General features: G+C 35.2%; 1 protein-coding gene and 1 non-coding gene across 3 annotated transcripts in view; both read right to left on the bottom strand.

Annotated features, from left to right (window-relative positions):
- ACVR2A (activin A receptor type 2A) overlaps positions 1–23,912 on the bottom strand; it is an 87,048-nt gene that overhangs the window by 38,525 nt on the left and 24,611 nt on the right. The gene's annotated exons all lie outside the window — the stretch shown is intronic.
- LOC116269273 lies at positions 15,270–15,372 on the bottom strand. The gene has a single exon (XR_004176753.1). It is a non-coding gene; the product is annotated as a U6 spliceosomal RNA (small nuclear RNA).

Below are 23,912 nucleotides of genomic sequence, written 5' to 3'. Positions count from 1 at the left end.
GTCTTAATTTTTAAGAGCTCTAAAGAAGTCCTGAGACTAAAAAGTTTGAGAACAGTAGTTCTACAATATACTAGCACAGCGATGTAGTTATAAGTTGCCAGTATTTGTGGGCAGTAATGGTGCCATGGACTTCCTCTCAACTGTGGAAGAAATTACAGCATGAACTGACAGTGCAAACTATGTTCTGGTAACTCCACCTCAACTGTGTATAAAAGAATAGGCCCAACATGGTGGCTCACTCCTGTAATCCTGGCACTTTGGGAGGCCAAGGCAGGCGGATAATGAGGTCAGGAGTTCAAAACCAGCCTGGCCAACATGCTGAAACCCCTTCTCTGTTAAAAATACAAAAATTAGCTGGGCACGGTGGCGCACACCTGTGATCCCAGCTACTCAGGAGGCTGAGGCAGAAGAACCCCTTGAACCCAGGAGGTGGAGGCTGCAGTGAGCCGAGATCGTGCCACTGCACGCCAGCCTGGGCAACAGAAAGAGACTGTCTCAAAAAAAAAAAAAAAGAAAGAAAGAAAGAAAAAAGGCTGCTACCACCACTTACCTGTATGCAAACAATAGGCACTTTCTAAATTATTTTCAGAAACGTGTTGAAAATATGAGCAATGTAAGTTTCCTCCTTTACCAAATAATACAAAAGCAATATTCAATGCCCCATTGTTGTCTTAAAACAGGGATGGCAATTTTTTTATGTAAAGCTCCAGACAGTAAATATTTCAGGCTTTACAGGCCATGTGGTCTGCCACAACTACTTAACTCTGCCCTTGTAGCACAAAAGCATCCATGGACAATACGTGAATGAACATGATTATGTTGCATTAAAACTTTATTTATGGATACTGAAAATTGGATTTCATGTAGTTTTTACAACTCACAAAATATTATTCGTTTTTTTTGGACTTCTTTTTTTGCTACCATCCAAAAATATAAAAATCATTCTTAGCTCCAAGATGGATTTGGCCCATAGGTTGTGCAGTCTGCTACCTCCTGGCTTAAAACAACGTCCTAATCCCAATAGTCTGTCTAACCTAACTTTTGTTTATTTTGTTGGGAAAGGAGGCTCTGTGAATTATCACCCATTTCATTCATGTTAAAAACCACTATGCAACTATTTCCAGTTTCCAAAAGAAGAATCCCACTCAGGCATAGGAACACCCCTAAAACTAAACAAAACTGACAAAAAAATTGAACACTGCCCAGAGCAAAAATGCCAAATAGGTTTTACCTTCGGTGTCGATTGCAATCAGCATTAATAATGGCTGCCTGGGGCACTACACCACGGAAGATTGTGAGAATATTTTTGGAGAGGATTTTACAGTATTGGAAGGGAAGGGGAGCAGCATTAGTGTCTTGTATTTGCCATCCTAGTCTACATAAAAGATAAACAAAGGGCCATTTTACTTAATAAAAAGATATTTCCACTATTTTTTAAAGGTAAATAGGATTCAGGATGGTTTTCTACATCTAAACTAGAGTGATATTTTTCATAAGTAGAAAGAAAATGGCTTATGGGGAATGCTGTGACAATTTCCCCACCCCTCCTCAAGCTGATTCTGCAATCAGTCTCTATCCCATTAAGTCTCTAAAAGAACTCAATATAGTAACATAATGATTATAAAAATAAGTAAATTATATGTATTTTTATATTCTTAAGCTTACATTACAACTTTAAAGGTATAGTTCTAAAAAGGATGGCACGGTTATTTACGTATATTAAATTTTAACGGCATCTCCCAATTTAAAACTTTCTGAAACTTCAAATCTCTACCCATAGGTTTATTCTATCAAAGTAACTCTAAGTAGTTACTATTGACATTTTCAAAAGATATAAGCATAAAAGGTTTGCAGGCAGGGTTTAGTACAGCAGTTCTTAACCAATGATGTGCATCACAATCCCCTCTATATTTTCTCACATTCAGATATCTGAGTGCCACTATGTAGGTCCTGGGAATGGGCAGGTGAAAAGTTTATTTTGAGTATATATATAAATATACACATACATACACTACATATATACATGCTACTATATAGAGAGTACACGTGTGTGTATACACACATACACACACACACACACTATACTAATTGTGCCATGGACTTCCTCTCAACTACGGAAGAAAAAATAGCATGAACTGACATACTGCAAATTCCTCTGGTAATCTGTCTCAACTATATTCTATAAAAGAAGGGCTGCTACTTCTACGTATACAGAATATAGTATATGCCCATGTGTGGAGTTTTTTGTTGTTTTTGTTTTTCTGGAAGGACCCACTGGTAATCTAATGTTCCTCCCTAGGTAAAATCCACTGGCTTAATAGACCGTGGCCTGAATCTGGAATCTATTTCACAAACTGTGACCTTGGACAAGGTACCAAATCCCTCACTACCTTGTTTCCACATCTATAAAATCAAGCAGATTGATTCAATTTCCAAATTCTTTTCCAGAACCGTAATTCACACTGTTTAGTTACAGTAAATCAGTAAGTCTAATCACATAATCTAGTATGAGTTAATTTATATAATAGTTCTATATTCAACATACTGCTTATGATTTAATGACTAGTACCGACTGCTTCATTCTTCCTACCATTAAAAAAAAATAGCAATACACAGAATCTGAAATTTGGTAGAATGTTTTCCATAACTCTGCAAAAGTCTACTTCCTTTTTTTTTTTGAGACGGAGTCTCGTTCTGTCGCCCAGGCTGGAGTGCAGTGGCGCAATCTCGGCTCACTGCAACCTCCGCCTCCCGGGTTCACACCATTCTCCTGCCTCAGCCTCCCAAGTAGCTGGGACTACAGGCACCGGCCACCAAGTCTGGCTAATATTTTTTTGTATTTTTAGTAGAGATGGGGTTTCACCGTGTTAAACAGGATGGTCTCAATCTCCTGACCTCACGATCCGCCCGCCTTGGCCTCCCCAAGTGCTGGGATTACAGGTGTGAGCCACCACCGCACCTGGCCAGAAGTCTACTTCTATGAGAAACTTTCCACCTCAAGCAACTGTATCTGAGGACAATTCAAGTTTTGTTTTTTAAAAACATGATTAATATATCAACACCAATTTTATACTACCTCTTCCAGAAATAAAAGAGACTTCCCAACTCATTTTATGAGACCAGTATTAGCTCGGTACCAAAAACAAAGCACCAAAAGAAAAACACAGACCAGTATCTCTCATTAACCCAAGTGCAAAAGTCCTAAACAATATTTTAGCAAAGAGAATCCAACAATATATTTTTAAAAAGAAAAAGTATTATATCACAGCAAAGTGGGATCTTCTCCAGACATACATGGCTGTCTCAAGATTCAAAAATCAACCACACAATCTAACAAATCAACAGACTAAACGTGAAAAATCATATGGTCATATCAGTGGTTGCAGAAAAAACATTAGATAAAATTGAATACCATTCATAATAATTAAAAAAAAAAACTATCAGTACACTAGGAATAGAATGGAACTTAATGTCATAAAAAGCACCTACCAAAAAACCTACAGTTGATGACGTCATACTTAACAGTGAAAGAACAAATGTTTTCAGTGAGCTCAGAAACAAGTCAACAATTTCACTCTCACCACTCTAACACTGAACTGAAACACAGTACTGCAAGTTGTAACTACTACAATAAGGCAAGGAAAAGAACTTAAGGGCTTACTGTCTAGAAAAGAAAAAATAAAACCATCTCTATTTGCAGATGACATGCTGGTATATGGAGGAATTCCGAAGGAATCTTAAAAAAAAAAAAAAAAAAAGCAGCAGCAGCAGCAGCCCCAGCCCCGAACTAATAAGTGAATTAAGTAAGGTCACGGGATAGATGAACAAGACACAAAAATCAACTGCATTTGTATTTGGTGACAATGAACAAGTGAAACTAAAATTAAAAATGCAATACCAGTTACGGTTGCTCCGAAGAAAAATAAAATCCTGAGGTATAATTTAACAAAACATGTATAGGATCCCTATGATTAAAATTTTAAAATGCTGATGAAAGAAGTCAAATAAAACCTAAACATTTGGAAAGACAAACTGTTCATGGATTGGAAGACTGAACGTAAAGATGTCAATTCTCCCTAAATTGATATATAGGTGTAATGTGATTCATATCAAAATCTCAGCAAGTTTCACTGTAGATATAAACAAGTATATTCTAAACTTTTTTGAAAAATAATAATAAAGTGGGAGAAATCACTCCCCACTTTCCCAACGTTAAGGCTTACAGTGTAGCTGCAATAATAAAGACAGCAAGGTACTGACAGAGGGACAGAAACATAGATCAGTGAAAAAGATACAGGACCCAGAAAGAGAACCACACACAAATATGTCTAATTCGTTTTTGACAAATAAGCTAAGGCAATTCAATGGAAAAGGGATAGCTTTTCCAATAAATGGAGCTGGAGCAGTCAGACATGGTTCAGGCAAATACATTTTGAATGTTCTCACTCTATTATTCCAGTAGTTCCGGAAAGCCCAGCTCTTGTAGAAAGCCTCCCAGGCAAACCTCTCATATGGTGACAATTTCCAAGTTTTCTCAAGGTATGCATAATAAAATCCTAAAAATCTTATAATCAGGACTCCTCCTTCTCTCAAAGTGCACACTTCTTGCAATCCAATGTAACTGTTTTATATTTACTCACTGATTTTTAAATCAGTTATCTATATACGTTCTTCTACATGTGAGAATTCCACTGGGGTTAGATTTTAAGTGTTCTCACCATAAAAAATAAGTACTGCATATATGAGGTAATACATATGTTAATTTGTTTGATTTAGCCATCCCACAACATATACATATTTCAAACCATGTTGATAATAAACATACACAATTCTTATTTGTCAATTAAAAATTAATTTTTTATAAAAATAATGATGGACACCTGATTTAAGGACCAGAGAAGATATATGAGTTAGAATGACCTAAACTGACATGTCTTTATTTAGACAGAAGATAGAAGGTGGTGATAGAATGGCATGTCCTTCACCAGACTGTCAGTTTCTTGCAAGCAAATGGTGTAATATTTTCATGACTGAATCCCTAATATCTAGCACAATTCTTGAAACTCAGAAGGCATTCAATTAATATTTGGTAAATTGTCAAATAGATGTAGTCAATCAAAAAATACCTTGATGTAGCTTAACATAAAATTAAACTTTTTTTTTCTAAACTCTTCCATCTATTACATTCTTTAATCACATTTTCACTACTTTCCCTTCTTTAAACTTTTTTTCTTTTTTTTTTTTTTTTTTTTTTTTTTGAGACAAGATCTCACTCTATAGCCCAGGCTGGAATGCATTGGTGCAATCACAGCCTACTATAGCCTTGAGCTCCTGGGCTCAAGCGATCCTCCTGCCTCAGCCTCCTAAGTAACTAGGACAACAGGTATGTGCCACCACACATTGCTAATTATTTTTATTTTTTTGTATAGATAAGGTCTTGCTATTTTGCCCAGACTGGTCTTGAACTCCTGGCCTCAAGAGATCTTCCTGCCTCTGACTCCCAAAGTGCTGGGATTATAGGTGTGAGCCAAGCACTCAGCCTTGTCTTCTTGTAGAGTACAGTTATAGTTGCTTAGAATGTGTCATTCTCAATATGATGAAATATCTAACAATTTTATCATTGGCATTAAGGAGTTTTTGTGGTCCGCAGCTTTGAATTAAATCAAAGTAAAACAAATGTTCCAAAAAGAAAAAAAAAAAAAGAATGCCACTAGGGTCTAAGACTATCCATCTTACTTGAGTTCTAAACACAAACAGTACTTAACGAATGATAAAATGCAAAAACACATTACAACAATTGAATAAAAACCAACCAACTACTACTGTTTTCCCTCTACTCTTTGAAACAGGTGGATGAAATTCAAATCTTTTACAATTATCAATTTCACTACACTTTTTTCTGATTAAGATGACAATGTCTTTCACAGCCCTGTGACTAGCTCACCTATCACAATTCTCCTATGTATGCAACCAATGTTAAGCAGAAAAATAAGAATTGTTCTGGGAACTTACCAATTTGAGGAATTTCTGGAAAAATATTCTAATGCTGTCTGAAACCATCAAAAACTCATTGAGATATAGTATAAAGAGGTATGAAACAATCTCTTTCCAACACTTGTGCCTACCACAGGCAACTTAGTCCTCTGGGAAGAGTTAATGAAGTTTCAAATGTAATAAATCCAACTTACAAAGCAATTCTTGTTTCCCTTTCACATGTCATTACTCCTGCCACTGTGGGGACAAACCACAAGTCCAAGGAATCAGCTACAGAAGGTGGATTAAACTGAATGATGGTTTTAATCCAAAACATCTCACAGTATAAATTTTTTAAAGTATTAAAAATACTACACAAAAGAATTTTAGGTAATTGGAAAATTCTGGTATAGTATAATCTTTCGTGGCATCAATAAGTAAATGTATACAGAATTTTATTAGTTCAGTAAGTATTATTTAACACTCTCTCACTATGCTTAATAATCATCCTACTGCCCAGAAATTTGCAAGCTACCATAAATAAATGAGTATCAGGCAAACCTCAACACAAAGGATTTCCCAATTTTCCCCAATAAAAAGTTCTTTTTTTAAATTTTTACCAATTTGAAATATACAAACCTTTCCATGTATATCACACAGTCCAATATATAATTTTATTAATTTAGTCTTATGAATGTTTTAAAATCACAAAGCACATAAATTTTACAAAATAACTTTATTCAAACTTTACCTACATCTTCCAGAAGTATCATTCATTACTTTCTGAGAAATCTGTAAGTATCATGAAGTGAATAATCTTTACTTCCATTTAAGTCGTTCTGAGAAACAATACTTTTGGAAGTCATAATACCATCATTGAAAATGTTTTTCCAAGCCACAAATATCCATTCACATGATTTTAAGATGGTTGGTTTTTTAATTGTTCTACAGGTACAAACTATGATCTTCACAATGTAACTTCTTACATATCTCTTTTAAAAGTGATTTTAAAGGCTTTTTTCACAACAAATTATAAGAGTGTTAACTCCCTGCCCACAAACAATTTCTAATTTGTTTAAACTTTTTACTATACCCTTATATCTATTCCCTCAGGAAACCTCTACAGACTTTTAAAACTAGTACTGACTAGCATCATTTCAAGCTCATCTATCTTCTCCAAATACTATACTTCTACTCAAAATAATTGAGAGAGAGCTCAAAATATGAAAAACTTTGTAAGGATTCAAATATAAGATGACTTTTTTTTTTTAGAAATTTTTTTTGAGAGGAAACTTTGCTTAATACTGGACATACACAGATGAAGTATCATCAGTGCCTAGCACAGTATAGGAATTCAGTTAAATTTGCACTAAATCAACAATTCACAAGGCCTAGAATAGTAAGAAAAAAGAGGGCTTTACAGAGAAAATGAAACTAAAGCAGGGCTACTAAGGAGACACAGAACTATAAGTTGAACAGAGGTAGGGAAGATGAAGAACAAATAAACAGGGTTGTGAATAACCAGAGTGTTTGACAAGACTGCCCTCACTGGACTAGAGCATTCTATATTCTGTAGTATTGGGTATAGCCAGGAGAGGTTTCGAAGTCATTAAAAGAATAGAGGTAGTATTTTAAAGATTAATGAGTAAACTGTGTTGGAACAGAACAAAACTCAGGACACTATAAATAAATAAATATATATAATAAATAAATATAAATAAAAACAAGAGGTATACAATATCTATGCTGATTAAATGGCCACAGGTATTAAAAGGATTGTCAAATTAGAATACACAGAAGAACGTTTTGCTTTTCACAGTCCCTTATTTGTTTTCCCTAAGCATAAGAAAGCAAAAGATAAAAATGATTTGGTTTATTGGGTTGGGTAGTTAGCTGTTTCTAAATGTTTTATCTTACAAACTTCTGAGAAAACAAAGCTTGCTTCTATACATATTTATCCTATGTTTCACTTCATTGGTAATTTTTTTCCAATATTTTAGTCTTACTATCACGAAATATATACTGTATATTGCCCAGAATAAGTTAGATATCTTCAAAGATACCTAACACACAACAGAAAATTATTTTTGCCTACAGCTACAAAATGTGTAGAGTATCTACAAATGCCCAGGTTTTCAGATCAAAATAGTTCTACGCAGTTCTCTGGCCCTAACTCATAAGATGAATTACATCAAAACAGGTACAAGTAAGTACAAGTTTTACTGAGACTGTGCAAAACAGATTTCTAATATTAGATGTTCTTCTTTGCGGGGAGAAGGGATAATGGTGACTGCAGCTAGAGGCCAATACTTGAATCAGAATTTATAGGCTATTTTTTTGAATGCACAAAAACCAAAATCAGGCAGAAATTTAGAAGAATAAGAGGTAAAAGGTAAATTCTCAAAGTCAGAACAGAGCTCCTAAAATAGACAGATTAAGGAAACAAACATGCACACAGTAGTTCCTACTAGTTCGTACTAAATCCAACCTAAAAGTGTCAATTACACTGAAAAGACACTACCTACATTAAGGTTTTTTTTAGTGCTTTATCTTACTTGGGAAGATGCAGGCCCTCTTTTTAATAAAACATCAATCTGTTACAGAAAGAGTAAAAATGGATCACTTCTGCTTGCTATGAAGATAATGTGAAATCACCTTTGAGGAACCAGCAATGTTAAGAGTTAGAAATCTGAACAAAAATAAAACAAAGCATAAAAACCTCATGACAAACATTTCCATCAAAGCAATATTTGGTCATTTAAAACCAGCTAATGAAGAAAATTAACAATACGTATTAAGAGTAGCTTTAAATACAGTAAAAGATGGTAAACTGATAATTCATAATGACCTTAAATAACAATTGATATAGAATCATTTAACAGGCCATAATCACCAACAGTTTCTTTCATAATTATGTCGCTTCAACTTTTAAGAAGCAAGATTATGAGTATTAAAAAAAAAATCTAAAATTCTTGTGTATTACTTTTGTGTATTACGTAGTTTCTTTCCTACTTGAAAACTCAGTTTGCCAGACGCAGTGGCTCATGCCTGTAATCCTAGCACTTTGGGAGGCCGAGGCAGGCAGATAACCTGAGGTCAGGAGTTCGAGACCAGCCTGGCCAACATGGTGAAATCCCGTCTCTACTAAAAATACAAAAATTAGGTGGGTGTGGTGGTGGACGCCTGTAATCCCAGCTACTCAGGAGGCTGAGGTAGGAGAATTGCTTGAACCCGAGAGGCAGAGGTTGCGGTGAGCCGAGATCATGCCATTGCACTCCAGCCTGAGCAACAAGAGCAAAACTCCGTCTCAAAAACAAAAAACAAACAAACAAAAAAAACTCATTTTACTACTTGGTTTCCGTACAATTATAAACACATTGAGTCTTTTGATAGCCTTTCTCTTCTGTATTGATACACATCCTAGAGGCAGTCACCTCTCCTATTTGGCTGCCCTGGGTTGCTTTTAAGCATTATGAAAAGTAACACTGTTCAAAAGTTAGCAGAAAGTCCAAAATGTCCCAAAAGACTTTTGATAGACAAGTTAGATAAATGAAGAAAGAAAATAAATTTTCAAATAAAATTTCTGCATTGCCCATACAACACTTTAGGCCCTGTCAATTTAATTTTGTTTTTTTTTTTTTTTTTAAACTAAGCCCCTTCCCACCACCGAACAATCACTTCTAAAGGAAAACACAAACATTGTCTGGCATTCTTCCCAGAAATTTTTTTCCTCTTCTCTGTAATATCCCATACTTAGTACTTACTATCAGTCTGACAAAACATTACAAGATTCCATCCATCTAACTAAAGTAATATATTTCTATTACTAAACTAAAAGCACAACTAGCACAGAATAAACTAAAAATATAAACATTGCATGTTGTGGCATTAGACAATGTGCATGTGGCATGTGTAAGAAGGAGAGTAAAAATACTTGGAAGTCAACATTTAATCACTAGTTACTTAGGGACTTCTTTCTGTTGTTGTTGTCTTCCTTTGAGACAGAGTCTCACTCTGTTGTTTCAGGTTGGAGTGCAGTGGCCCAATCTTAGCAGCTCACTGCAACCTCCGCCTCCCAGGTTCAAGCGATTCTCCTGCCTCAAACTCCCAAGTGGCTGGGATTACAGGCGCCTGCTACCACACCCAGCTAATTTTTGTATTTTTGGTAGAGACAGGGTTTCGTCATGTTGGCCAGGCTGGTCTCTAACTCCTGACCTCAAGTGATCCGTCCCACTGGGCCTCCCAAAGTGCTGGGATTATAGTCCTGAGCAACTGCATCCAGCCTTATTTAAGGGCTTCTAATGTTAATTCCTGACAAATTACAAAGGCAAGCACCTAAAATGTATTTTGATATTGTTAACACTTAAATGACTAATTATCCCCACATAGATGGCTCCAAATAAATATACATCTACCTGGATACAGACCAAAATTTGAGTAATTCCATCAATTTCTCAAATCTCTGTCTTAAAATGCCTCAACATAAAAGTTTTAGAGTCCCAAAGAGAGTGGCAAATTTCTAATGGTAGAATTTCCTTTCATAAAAGACACAAGCAGCTGCCCTTTTAAAACAATTCTTTATAGTTTATTTCTTAATTCACTTAAATTGTAGATCCAGTTCAATACAAACGGTACATTTTTGTATTAACAATATTTTTAGAGGACTTCATTTCTTAAACCTTTCTCTAGATACAGAAGATACTGTACACAGGGCTTTTTGTTATTTAGTTTAGTAATTGAATGTACGTTAGTTAGCATCTTTTTTTCCTATCCTCTCACAAACTTAAGACTTTTGATAGGCAAGTTAGATATATGAAAAAAGAATAAATTTTCAAATAAAATTTATGTATTGGCAATGCAACATTTTAGGCCCTGTCAATCTAAAACACACACACACACACACACACACACACACACACACACACACACACAAACAACTACGCACCTTCTTCTAGAGAGGAGGAGAAAAAAAAGGATGCTAACTAACCTGCATTCAATTACTAAATAACTAGACATCCATTATAATGTTTTCTCCAAAAAGACCTAAAGGAAAGAAAAAAAAATTCAAGTCACAGATACAGACACACTGATGTACAGGCAGAAAAAATACAATATGAAGGCATCAGAACAAAGAAGTATTTCATCTTTAAAGGTAACTGTTCTAACACTCTTAAGAAATGACATCTTGTGGGCAAGAAATATACTTCAAATTGTTATTATTTAGTTGGTAGCTCAGAACAAAGACACTGATTTTAAAATCAACTAACAAAAAACTTCATTTTCCTAAATATAAAAAGTATATATAGAATAACAGGAACCAGGAAAAGAGCAAATCACAAACCTTCGGATTTATCATTCAACTAAATATCACCTGGGACCACATTTAGGACCGCTTTGCTAGGATAGGCCAAGAAAGCCTGAAAATGTTCTAGACCTCAACTTCCCTGTGCCTTTTTAATAATTAAAAAGGGGGTAGGGGAAACGGTTTTAAGAAAAGACCTGCTTTTTTCTTATTTTAATCAATATAAGTAAGCTTCTTATAACATTATACAAGGAATAGAGTTCCATTAAACAAAAAGGGAAAAATAGGAGCCCAGTGATTTCCTTTCAGGATGAGAAACTTTTACCCTTTCTAGCCCTTCTACCCCTGGGCAGGACACTTTGAAATCTATTCTGGTGACATGCTACAAGAAATCTTAGAGGACACTATGTCTTTCACACAGGTACAGCATCTTATGCATTCAACAAATATCTAATGCTGGCATACTAGTTGCAGGCACTTTAACACCTTGGTATTAAGCAGAAATAGTAAAAAACTAATTCCAAAGTTTAAGAAATCGTTAACTTCTTGAAAGGAAGAGAAAAATGAGCTCAATTTTCAAAAGACACTAAAAGTAGAAAGTAAAAGAATTCACAAATCTTTCAATACTTCTAAAACTCAACTAAGGCCTATTTTAATTTATCTTGCAAGGTAAGAGAGAAGGAAGGAAGGAATGATAGGTAAGTAACCAGAAGATCATAAAGACAGAGAATTTCAAGGATACATCTTTATCAATGTTCTTTATTATTTTTAAAATAATGTTAATACCTCTGGGAAGAGTAGATTTTTGTCTTAAAACTGACTTTAGGCCGGGCGCGGTGGCTCAAGCCTGTAATCCCAGCACTTTGGGAGGCCGAGGCGGGTGGATCACGAGGTCAGGAGATCGAGACCATCCGGGCTAACATGGTGAAACCCCGTCTCTACTAAAAATACAAAAAACTAGCCGGGCGTGGTGGCGGGCGCCTGTAGTCCCAGCTACTCGGAGGCTGAGGCAGGAGAATGGCGTGAACCTGGGAGGCGGAGCTTGCAGTGAGCCGAGATCGCGCCACTGCACTCCAGCCTGGGTGACACAGCGCGAGACTCCGTCTCAAAAAAAAAAAAAAAAAAAAAAACTGACTTTAGAAAATAAAAAGATTAATAAAGAAGTATTTTAAAAATGAGTGAAGTATCCTGAGTTGACATTAAAAAATGTTTACTGGGGCCAGGCACAGGGGCTCACGCCTGTAATCCCAATACTTTGGAAGGCAGAGGTGTGAGAATTACGCCCAGGAGTTCAACATCAGCCTAAGCAACATAGCAAGAATCTGCTATAAAAATTTTTTTTTTAATTAAAAAATGCTTACTAGTCATCACTGATTGATAATACAGAGCAGCAACCATAACAGCTTCTTGTTGGTAGGTAGTAATGATACGTTACAAAGTAAATAAACCCTGTATAAAGGAATTCATACTGCTCATAAAGAAATCACCCATTCACACTAGCTCTCTTAATCAGTACAACAATAAAACCATATTATCTAGCTTGTCAAATGAGAATTTATAGATAATCGAAACAACAACAAAAAAAGAACATGAGGGAAGAGGTTTAAGGCATAAGCACCAGAATTAGAAAATCTACGTTAGTTTTGTAAAGAATGTGAGTAGCATTGGAAGGTTATTACTTCAAGTCACCAACATCTCTCCCCGGACTACAGCGACAGCCTCTTTAACTGGTCTCCCAGCTTCCATTTTATCCCATCCAATCAGTTCTTCATCCAGAAGTCAATTTACTAAAGCAAACAAAATCAAATCACTATCTCAACTTAAAGCCAATCAACAGCTTCCCACTACCCTTGGCCTTAAAATCAAAATCTTTAACAAATCCTACAGGGCTTTCCACAGTTTTGCTCTTCTTTAGCCTCAACTCACATCAGACAAGTGGACACTCTTTGAACATCAAACTATCTCAGGCATTGATACATTCTTTCTACCACTTTCTCCCCATCCCTAACTTCCTTTTAATAGGTGAGATAATGGAGTGGAGTAAAACATTGAGAAAATGCTTGAAAAAGTTTGCTATGTTTTTAAATGTTTATCCCTTCGAAAATTTAACTGCCAATGTACTGGTATTGAGAGGTGGGGCCTAATGGGTGGTGTTTAGGTCAGAGATTAATGCCATTATAAAAAGGGCTTTTAAGGAGTGGGCTGTCTCTTGTCCTTCTGCCCTCTGCCCTGTGAGGACACAGTAAAAAGACCCACACCAGATGCCTTTGCCTTGATCTTGGACTTCCCAGTCTCCAGAAATATAAGAGAAGAAATTTCTGTTCTTTATAAATTACCTCCTCTCAGGTATTCTGTAATAGCAACACAAAACAGAGTAAGGCAAAGTTGAAAAACAGTTATCAGTTCATGAAATCAAATGGAAAAAAGCAAAATATCATCTCTAATCTGCAAATACTTCTTAACTGAAAACAGTCTGATTGCATTTAGTAAGTTTGAAAAACATACATTTACCATATGGTCCACTCCCAAAAAACTATTATACTAATCTCTAAACTCTTAAAAAATTAAAATAATCAGTTAAGCTTATATGATTTTTCTATAACTATTACCTTTTCCTCCAAAAAGAGACAAGACTTTTTTTTTTTTTTTTTTTTGGACAGGTCTCTTTGTGTCACACAGGCTGGAGTGCAGTGGCATGGCAACAGTTCACTGCAGCCTTAACCTGCTGGGCTCAATTGATCTTCCCACCCCAGCCTCCCAAATAGCTGGGACTACAGGTGGCTGCCACCATACCAGCTAATTTTTTTGTAGAGACAGGGTTTTGCCATGTTGCCCAGGCTAGTCTCAAACTTCTGGGCTCAAGCAATCCACCAACCTCAGCCTCCTGTAGTGCTGGAATTACAGGTATGCGCTGCCATGCCCAGCCTAGGAAAAACTTTAATAACCTTTCTCTAAAAATCTCTAAGTCACTGTAACACAAAACAAGGGCAGTCTTCCCCTCAAACTCAGAGAAAAGGCAACCAAAAATTTCAGATAAACATTCTAAATCAGATAAATATCTAAATCCAGTTCATAGTTCCTGGCCTCTTAATAAAAAAAAGTCTTATTTGTGAAAGTCATGTCTGTCCACTTTAAAGGTAAATACCTCAACCCAACACCTTTCAACAATCACCAAAATTGTTTTCGATACTGGCTTACATTAAGTACTATAAAAGAGGAGTAGCAGGAATAATCAGATTCACACACATGTTTTTGTTTAATATTCCAAAGTATATTTAATCTAAATCTTTCATGTTTACAATTTAAAATATTTCCTCCAAATCCGGCTTAATTCTGTCTTGTAAACCAAAATAAAAAATTTTTCTCTGACACTTTTATAGTCTTGCTATATTAACACTGCCTAAAATCTAACAAAAAGACAGTTCTGTCCTATGTTAATTATCACAAAGAATTATTTTAATAGTAGCTCTATAGATTTTGCCCTCATAATTTAACGGAAAAAAAAAATCACACACAACAGACAACAGCTTTTATTATAAGGATTCATATTTCTCTGTATAGTCAGTAATTGAGAAATATAGTTTTAAAAGAGTAAAAAAAGCAGCATGATAAATGTAAAGTTTACAGAAAGGATCAAAGTTACAGCAGAACATAGATAAGACACAGCCACAGAACATGGACAACATAGTCTAGACTAGCCCCCTACAGAAACAGAAAGCTTTCATATAAACATCTGCAAAGCCTATTACTCACATTTAGTTTACAAATTTTATCAACTTCACTAATACAACTTTCACTTGAAAAATCATGTTTACTTCAACAATAATCAATGACTGATAAGTTTTACTATCTATGTGAACTAATAAAACAAGAAAAACTGTTTACTAAGCAAAGAGTCAAGGAAATTTTTTGTTCAGGAAAAGTAGAACTAAAGAATACAGTTAAACTCCTTACTTTAAATTCAATAGTGGAAGAGTTAAATTAAGAAGGTGATATATCTTTGCTTATGTTCTTCATGAATTTGTATGGCATCCTTGACCAGGGGCCATGCTGTTTTCTCCATCATTCCAATATTAGTATATGTGCTGCCAAAGCATGCACCTTGCTTATGTTTTAATAAAACAAATGTCTTGAAAAAAACGTTGTGACTTTTGTTAGCCTATCCTGAATGTCATTCCCCCGTTTCTTTCCACAGAGAAATGTTTACATCCATCATTTTCTTAAAAAACAGAGATCCACAGAACCATAATAATTATTAGGAACTGTTCCCAGTCTTCTATTAGTGAAACATTTAAACATAAGACAAAAAAATTCTTACTAGTGGGCCACTGAAATATACCAAAAGAGGATTCAAAAAAGTTCAAATAATAGGGCACTTTTCTCCACGTTAAAAGTTACTTTTGGAATGCCAAAAACTAAGTAAGGCCACAGTTGTCCAACTTTTAGGTTCAGGTCTACCCAGAGCATAAAATTCTGTGATCAAGACATGTGTAGAAGAAAGTAAAAGAATAGAGAGACACAGCATCTTTACTAATAAGGCTACCAGTTACCCCTTTTCAAACTCAGTGGCATATCTGTGCATTGAGGACATGGGGAAGGGACAGGAGCAACACACAGAAGAAAAGGAGACAAAATGCAGTTGAAAGGACAGAAGGAACAACTGTATCTATCAGAACTGCTCTCAATTTAAGCAGCTGGCTGGCAGATGAGTCAGGGGTCACCAATTCTAATCCCTGGCCTTCCACTAAATTTGAAGACCAATTCCTAGTGGAACTCACATATCCTCTTCTTGTTTATCACTTTCATCCACCTGCCCCAATTTCTAATGAAGAACATTTCTGCTTTTTAAAAACAAATTAAGAAGAGGAAACAACTGCAATGAAAAAGCCCAAGAGGAACTTACATATCTACAGATGTTAAAAGCCCTTGTTTAAGTCTGATGAAGTGAATGACAGTGATAGGCTGATGAGAATTATGTCCCTAGGTGCCACACAGTCCAAGATCTCAGCCTTTAATATTAGCATTTTTAAAATATAAATAAGCAATTTATGGCTATGCCTCAAGGCATAATTTGGGGGTAAATACCTAACAGAAAAAAACAGCAACACTGGCATAAAGAAAATGGGTTTCATTAAACCAAATTTAAATTTTTTGCTCACTTTTGATACATATTTTAAATTTTCTTTTAGAAGTTATTTTATTCATTTTGTAATTATACTATACAATAAAAAAGAAAAGCAAGAAGTCAGGGAAGTCAAAAACATGAGACAAATTACAAAAACAGAATAACAGTGAGTAGACTGTTTAAGTGAGGAAGAGGAAAGAGGACCAAAAACTGAGGACTGAAGGGAATGAAGACAATGCCAGTATCATTCAATGCTTTTAAGAGGTGAACACTAGTGCTGTAGAAGATGCTTGCAAGAGCACAGTACTCCGTATACAATAAAGCTCAATAGTTTTTCTTAATATAAGTACTTTTCTTAACAGAAATACACTGTCTATTCTACTTCTGCTTCCCCCTTTATTGTGCCACATAATCTTTAACAGTTTTCTGCAATGGATGGTAATGTTTCTAGATCCCTGAAGCTAACCTAAAAGGGAAGGCTGAGAAGTATAAACTTTGAGAGGTTAAGTGTCCTATGATCTTCCTTTTTATAAAAATGTTTTCTGTAATACTAAACATTTGTAACCTGTGGATGGTAGGTCTGTCCCTTCATTTGACAGCTGTGCTAATATCATCTTCAGTTCCTATGGAAAACATACACCAACATACATGGAGTTCTGATGTACAATTTATTTGTTCATTTCAATCTGGAAGCATACCATTCCTAATTTATTTTATGTAGCCAGTACCCACATCTTTATGCCTCTGGAGGTAATAAGAAACAGAGCAACGTTTCTCACAGTGTACAACCTCCATCAAAATCATCAAAATGCTGACTTCCAGGCCTATTCCAGACCCACTGAAATTATCTCTAAGTGTATTGTTTATCTGGGGCTCTGCATTTTTAATAAGCAGCTTTTTTATTTCCATGGGGGGAAAAAAGAGATTCTATTAGTTATGTGTAGGATTAAACAAAAATTTTTAAAGCATGAAACACTGTAATGAATACAAAGTAGTTACACTGCTCAATAAGAGAGCATATATATCTCTCTGGAAATGGAGAAAATGGGAGATTGTATTTTATTCCCATAAAGTACACCCATGGTAGGGTGGCTTTTTGTTCTGGGTTGGTTTTATCGTTAATTGAGAGCAGAAGGGGTTAACTGATGGGAAAAGAGTATTATGGGTAGATTACAGATAATCCTTAAACAGAACAATCTACCTTGAATGATTAATGAGTTACAGAGATTGTGAGAAAAAAATTTATAATACTGACACACTCTCAACCTCTAAATTTAAAAATTAGAACAGATATTAATATTTCAAATTATATATCCATCTGGTTTCAACGTCTATAATCCTGTTTCACCTCTACACAACTAAAAGAAGCAAAAAATTAAATGTGGATGAAAGAGATAAAAATAAGCTCATAATTTGGTAGACAGGAAATTTGTCATTAAAAACTACTTAATGGAACTATGATCCACCTAGATTCACCTAGTACAGAAAAGTCACTGCCCTTTAGATGTTACAATCTACAGGAGTCTAAACTTCAAATATCTTTTAACTTAATCCTACTTTTGCAAACTTAAAAATACTTTATTTGATCCCCACAACAATCCTATGTTGTAAACAGGAATAGGTATTATTATTCCTACCCAACTCCTACTCTAGATTAATACAGTGAGTAGCAGATTCATCTTGAACCAAATCAGATCTTAGAATCATCCATTCTAGTGGCTCTCCAATTGGATGTGATATGCAACAGCTATATTTCAGTGTTAAATAAAACTTCCTTGGCTCCACTCTAAGAGATTGATTCAGCAGCCCTAAGGTGAAGCTCAAGAATCTGAATTTTTATCTAACAACCAAAACGATTCTAATGCCAGAGGTCCTCACACCACAGCTGGAGAAATACTCAATTCAAGTCCTACTAAGACCTACACAGATGAAGTGATTAGGTCATTACATGGTGGAGCTGAGATTCAATCCCAGACGTCTGTCCTCATTTTCGTTATCAACACCAATCACAAAATGAGAGTTAGAAACTTCTTTCTTCACCTAATAGGAATTATGTATAAAGAAATTTCATCAACTACTAATCAAGAGATTTCACCAAGCTGAACTCTGAAAACTGCTTTAACGGGTAACAGCTTAGAAGATGTGGTATAAACATGTATTCCAAGAAAACACGATGGTAACTCTTTTTTCCCCTCTGGACATCCTAAACTAAGAGAAATAACAGGAAGATGTGTCATACTAGTCAAAGTCGCTACATATATAATCTCATTTAATCCATGTAATTCTATGAAGCATATGTTTCTGCCCATTTTATGGATGAAAAAACTGAGACTTGGATAATTGTAACTTGCAAAGAAATATAGTTAGGTGGTCAAGATTGGATTAAAGTTAAGTGCATGAGCTCTTAACCACTTATATACTGTGACCAAAGTCCCTATCACTAGGTCCTCTTATTTCACTGTCAAAGCAATAAATTCTGATACAGCATTCTGCCTAATCTTTCATTTGCTCTTAAGTCACCAAGAACTTTGTCCAGTTCTTAGTTTATAAAAATCAATCATTTACCTCAGACTCTTCCTCTCTACTATATTGGTATATATCATCCTCCATGCCACCCTGCTAGCCACATTATTCCTCTGCAATCAATTTTATCTGCTGATCTCAATGGTTTCTCTTGTGTTTCATGAATAACTACCTCTCTCCTCCACGCTATGTAGACACAACCTAAGCTAAAAAGCCCTTGGATGAAAAAGATGTTTTTCTTAAAAAGATAACCAACTATTATATTTTGGCCTTGTTACAGAATATTAACCATTGTCAAGTTCTGCCATTTCCTATTTTCATTTTCTTTTGAATCTCTGCCATTCTCATCTTCCAAATGGTTTCACCATCATCAAAGTTTCATTTCACATCAGTTTCTGACTCTCTCCCAAAAGTATATAGATATCATTTCATATAGAATTCCCTGCACAAGGTCTACCTTAGAGATTCATATTTGCTCCTCTTATGCTTTCCCCAATTTCCTGGCATCATCACAATTTCACTAAATGCTCTAGACTTTAGCTGTCCAATACAGTAGTCATTAGCCATGTATAGTCACAGAGCCCTAGAAAAGTGGCTAATCTGAATTGAGATGTGCCATAAGTACAAGATACACACTGGATTCCAAAAAATTAGTACAAAAAAACCCCACATTAATCATGTTCATACTGATTATACGTTGAAATGATATTCTGAATACACTGTGTTAAATAAAATACACTACTAAAATTAATTTTATTTTAAAAACATTTAATGTGGTTACTAAAAAATCTGAAATTTCATTTTTTGGCTCGTATTTGCTGCTTGCATTGCATTTCTTTTGTAGCACCACTCTAGACACTCCACTGATGGTCCCAATGACCTCATTATAACCCACGCCATATGAGGCATTCTTACAACACAGCCACTCTATCTGTTCAACCATTTCCTCAATGCTGTACCAACTAGTTCATCCAATTAAAAAATCTAAAAAGATGTCTCATCACAAATAATACATGTGGACATTTCAAGGAAAACTATAAGCTACCATGAATGTCTCCAATGCAAGTGTCAAACAAATGAACACATAAACCACCTTGCCTACCCTAGAAATAGTCTTATTCTGTACTTGGAAATTACTCTCTGGAGTAATTTCTGGAATTTTTCTTATTGCTTTCTCTCCCGTGTACTTAAAATGTGCCTCCAAGAAGGTAAAGTAATGGCTACTTCCAACAAAGGAAAAAGAAAATCCTGGAAACTACAGAAAGACAAGTATAACTTCTACTCATAAAATATCTATATGTAAAACTAAATGCATATAAAATGCTGGGAGTTAAAAGATGTGTTATTAAGAAAAAAAAATCATTTTAATTTTCAGAAAGGATGCATTTAAACATCTACCACAAATCCTGCTCAACAAAAATGACTCAGGGACCACAGACTTCTACCACGGTCATCTAGTAACATGTATGTCAAAGGAAGAGATCAAGCCAATACTTCTTTAATTGTATGGGCCAAGAAATACATCAATGACAACTTTCTTGAATTTTCACAAGTGGCAGTGATAAACCAAAACATCAAATAAAAAAACCACTGCAGTCTGTTGCTGCCAGACTGAAAAAAGGGCAAGAGAGAGAAATTTCTGTTGAAAAGTATTCTGAAAATATGAAGCACAACATAAGGTAAGCTATCAATGCTTTAAATCAATTACACAACACATTGAATATCCATGATACTAACTTTCCATTAAGATGTAATAAGCTTTTTGCATCAAGACATGGCTTACTTTTAATTGGGTTTTACATACTATGGCTAATGTGGAAAAAATAATGTATGACTTTTTTTGGTAGATGCAAAAGTGGCAGGTGGAACACACTTAAGAAGTCAGCTATCAATCATTAAAATTTTGCTGTGGTAAAGTAAATATGTATCAAACCACAGGCTCCATATTTTCAATGCTAACTGAAAGGAGAAAATGGAAAATACGTGATCAGGTCTGTCACTATGTTGGGTAAAATAACTTGCATCAGAGAACAAGCAATCTTCATAAATAAAAATCTCTAATACAGTAGGCATTCAACAAATTATTTTTCTTCTACTCATGCCAAAGACCAACAAACAAATGAAATCAAGTCATAAGGAATGCAAAGGGGAGAAGGAAACAAGAGAAGAGAATGAGCAGAAAAATTAACAAGATGTAAATTAAAAGAAGAACAAGAAGATGAAAATTTAAGTAGCTCTCTAGGTGACCCCAAAGACTAGAAGGCAAGTTTGTCTTTAAAATGAAATCTTAACAGATGGCTAACAAGGGGACTCAGAATATCATACAATGAGTTTTTCAATATATATCTGCTCAATTCCACTGAAACTGAAAAGGCAGTGCAAGGCATAAGAGCAGCTATTCTACACTTTTGCTTGCTAGAACATACAGAAAATAGCATGTTCTTTCTTTTTATTTTTTCTTCACAAAATATTGATATATCTGATAATAAAAAGGTACTTACAATTTTATACATCACATCTACATAAATGCACAGGCATCTAGGCTAGATATTCTGCAAATTTTCTTATTTGAATAAAACCACGACCTAAAAGCAGATCAAATTAAATTATTTCTTGATGTCCCTTCGGGTTCTTAGAATTTAGGTATTAAAATGCAAAGAAAATTATTAGCAGGAGCTAAGTGCAGAATAAAGCGTATTCAACTACTAATTTAAGTAGTATTAATATATTAACTCATTGGCATTTACTCAACATTGACAAAGAGAAAGGAAAAACAATTTCTTCCTAGCAAATGTATATTATTTAAAAAAACAAAAATCAAGTCTGAGAACCAGAGGACTTTTAATACAGCAGGGCAGGCACCTTTCCACACATAAGCTCTGGGCACAGGAGAGGAGACTGAGCTTGTAACAATAACCATATCTAAATGCTCAGAATATGCAAAACATTATGGAAACACACCAAAAGAAATAGAAGAGTCTTTTTCTGCCCTTGGGGAATCTGCAATTCATTCTGAATATCAAACATATCAAGAATTTAGAAATTTATTGAAAATAATTTATAGCTTATTGGCAAACAAAATACATGAGGAATGTGAAGAAAGACTAAAAGGGATAAAAAAGATTAATTAAAAAAGGCTTCATAGAAGCAGTATATGAAAAAGATTCTAGCTATATTTGGAAAGTATAAAAAGAAGTATATAAAGAAGGAAGAGGGTACTCAGGGAAAAGAATGGCACATATGCAGAAAGCAGTCTGTACTGAGAAGTAATGAAAAAGGAAACTCATTAAAAGGGAAGAAGGAAAAATGGGGTCGTCTTCACGATATAGTCAGTGGATTAAACAGGAGAATGAAATGAGATAAATCAGGGTAAACAGTTCTGGCAACTAAAAGACTCACGACAATTATCTATGATATTCAGAGTTACTGCATACTGACTTTATAGGTTACCAAGCCTGAAGACGTAAGGGTTAACGCATAGATCTCCAATATTTAGTGCCAACTCCATACTGGGCAGCCCACAGGGTACTAGACAGGCCAAAGAATTGTACGAAATGTGACATCTGCTCTCAAGACTCAAACACTCTAACAAGAAAAATCAGAAGTGGCATGTTAAATTCAGCATTCTGGCAAGGTATACTTCACCCAAAGACTAAATCAAAAAAGGGCAGATACACAGAGTTATTTCAGATTGAAAGTAGCATTTTTTATTAAATTAATAACAAGTAAAGATGACCAAGTAGAATATTAAAGAGAGGAAAAAATAGGCCAATACTTAATATAATGTTATGCTAATCACAATGACTAATAGGCATTTATGGTATAGAAGGTTTTCTTATACGTCAGACATTTTTCACTCTACTAATTTTTTTCTTTTGCTTTAGAGAATATACCACATTAAGACCCTCTCACACACCTGACAACACCTTCACATCCCCCACATACCTCATATCCCCCCTCCTCATACATCCTCCCATATACCCCGAACACCTGCCTATACTCCTTCATACAGCCCCAAACACCTTTCCAACTCTTTTACTGTGACATTCAAGGACCTACATAAATAACCTAGCAATAATTTACCCTCCCAACCCAGTTCTAAACCCTACACTGCAAACATACTGTTCTCACTGTCCCACCCTATCTTAGTCCATGCCCTTTCCCTTGCCTTCCCCGCAACTTCTTACCCCCCACCACAACCACTTTTCCAGCTATACAGATTTTAACTCATCTTTCAAGGATCACTGAAGTCCCATTTCCTTCATGAAGCTTTCCAGCCTACTTTGCCTCTTGATTTTTCTTTGTCCTGGATTTCTTAGTTACTCAGCTGGTATTCATCTGGTTTCTCATGCAATTTTGCATTTAAATATAAACTATATTGTAACATTTACTGTTGATTTATATATAGAATTCTCCCTTCAACTAGAGCATAAGCATAGGCCACAGCTTTCTGTTTTCTCCACAGCAACAAAATAAAAGGCACACTGCTTTTCAATGGCTGTTACCCTATATGTTATTCCCCTATTTAACCTAATCTTGTCTAACAGTTCCCCAAACACATTCAATCCCTGGACTTCCTTCCACAACTTCATGACACCACATTTAAACACACCCAAACACAATTGCGAGGGTCTTGCAATCATAAACTAGATATTGGCTTAAGGGAATAAGCAAACATCAAGGAAGAATAGTCAGTCTCCCTTGAGAATGATGCAAAATCAATTTTGACACTTTCACAAATAACCTGGAAAAGCATATGTATAGCAACACCTCCAGGTTTACCAATTTCAACAAGCAATTCTGAACACCAAGTTACCAGCCAAAAGGAAACAAATGTAGAAAGGAAACAAATGTAGAAAGTTCTCTAAGGAATATCAAAGTAGAGTATTAGAATATTTTCTAATATTAAAGAAAAAAATAATGCAAGGTACATTATTAAATAATTATCTCTGAGAGAAATCTAGAAGTTGTCAAGGACTGCTTTTAAAG

Source organism: Papio anubis, chromosome 10, assembly GCF_008728515.1.
Source record: "Papio anubis isolate 15944 chromosome 10, Panubis1.0, whole genome shotgun sequence".
NCBI lineage: Eukaryota > Metazoa > Chordata > Mammalia > Primates > Cercopithecidae > Papio > Papio anubis.
This window is presented reverse-complemented; position numbering and strand designations above follow the sequence as displayed.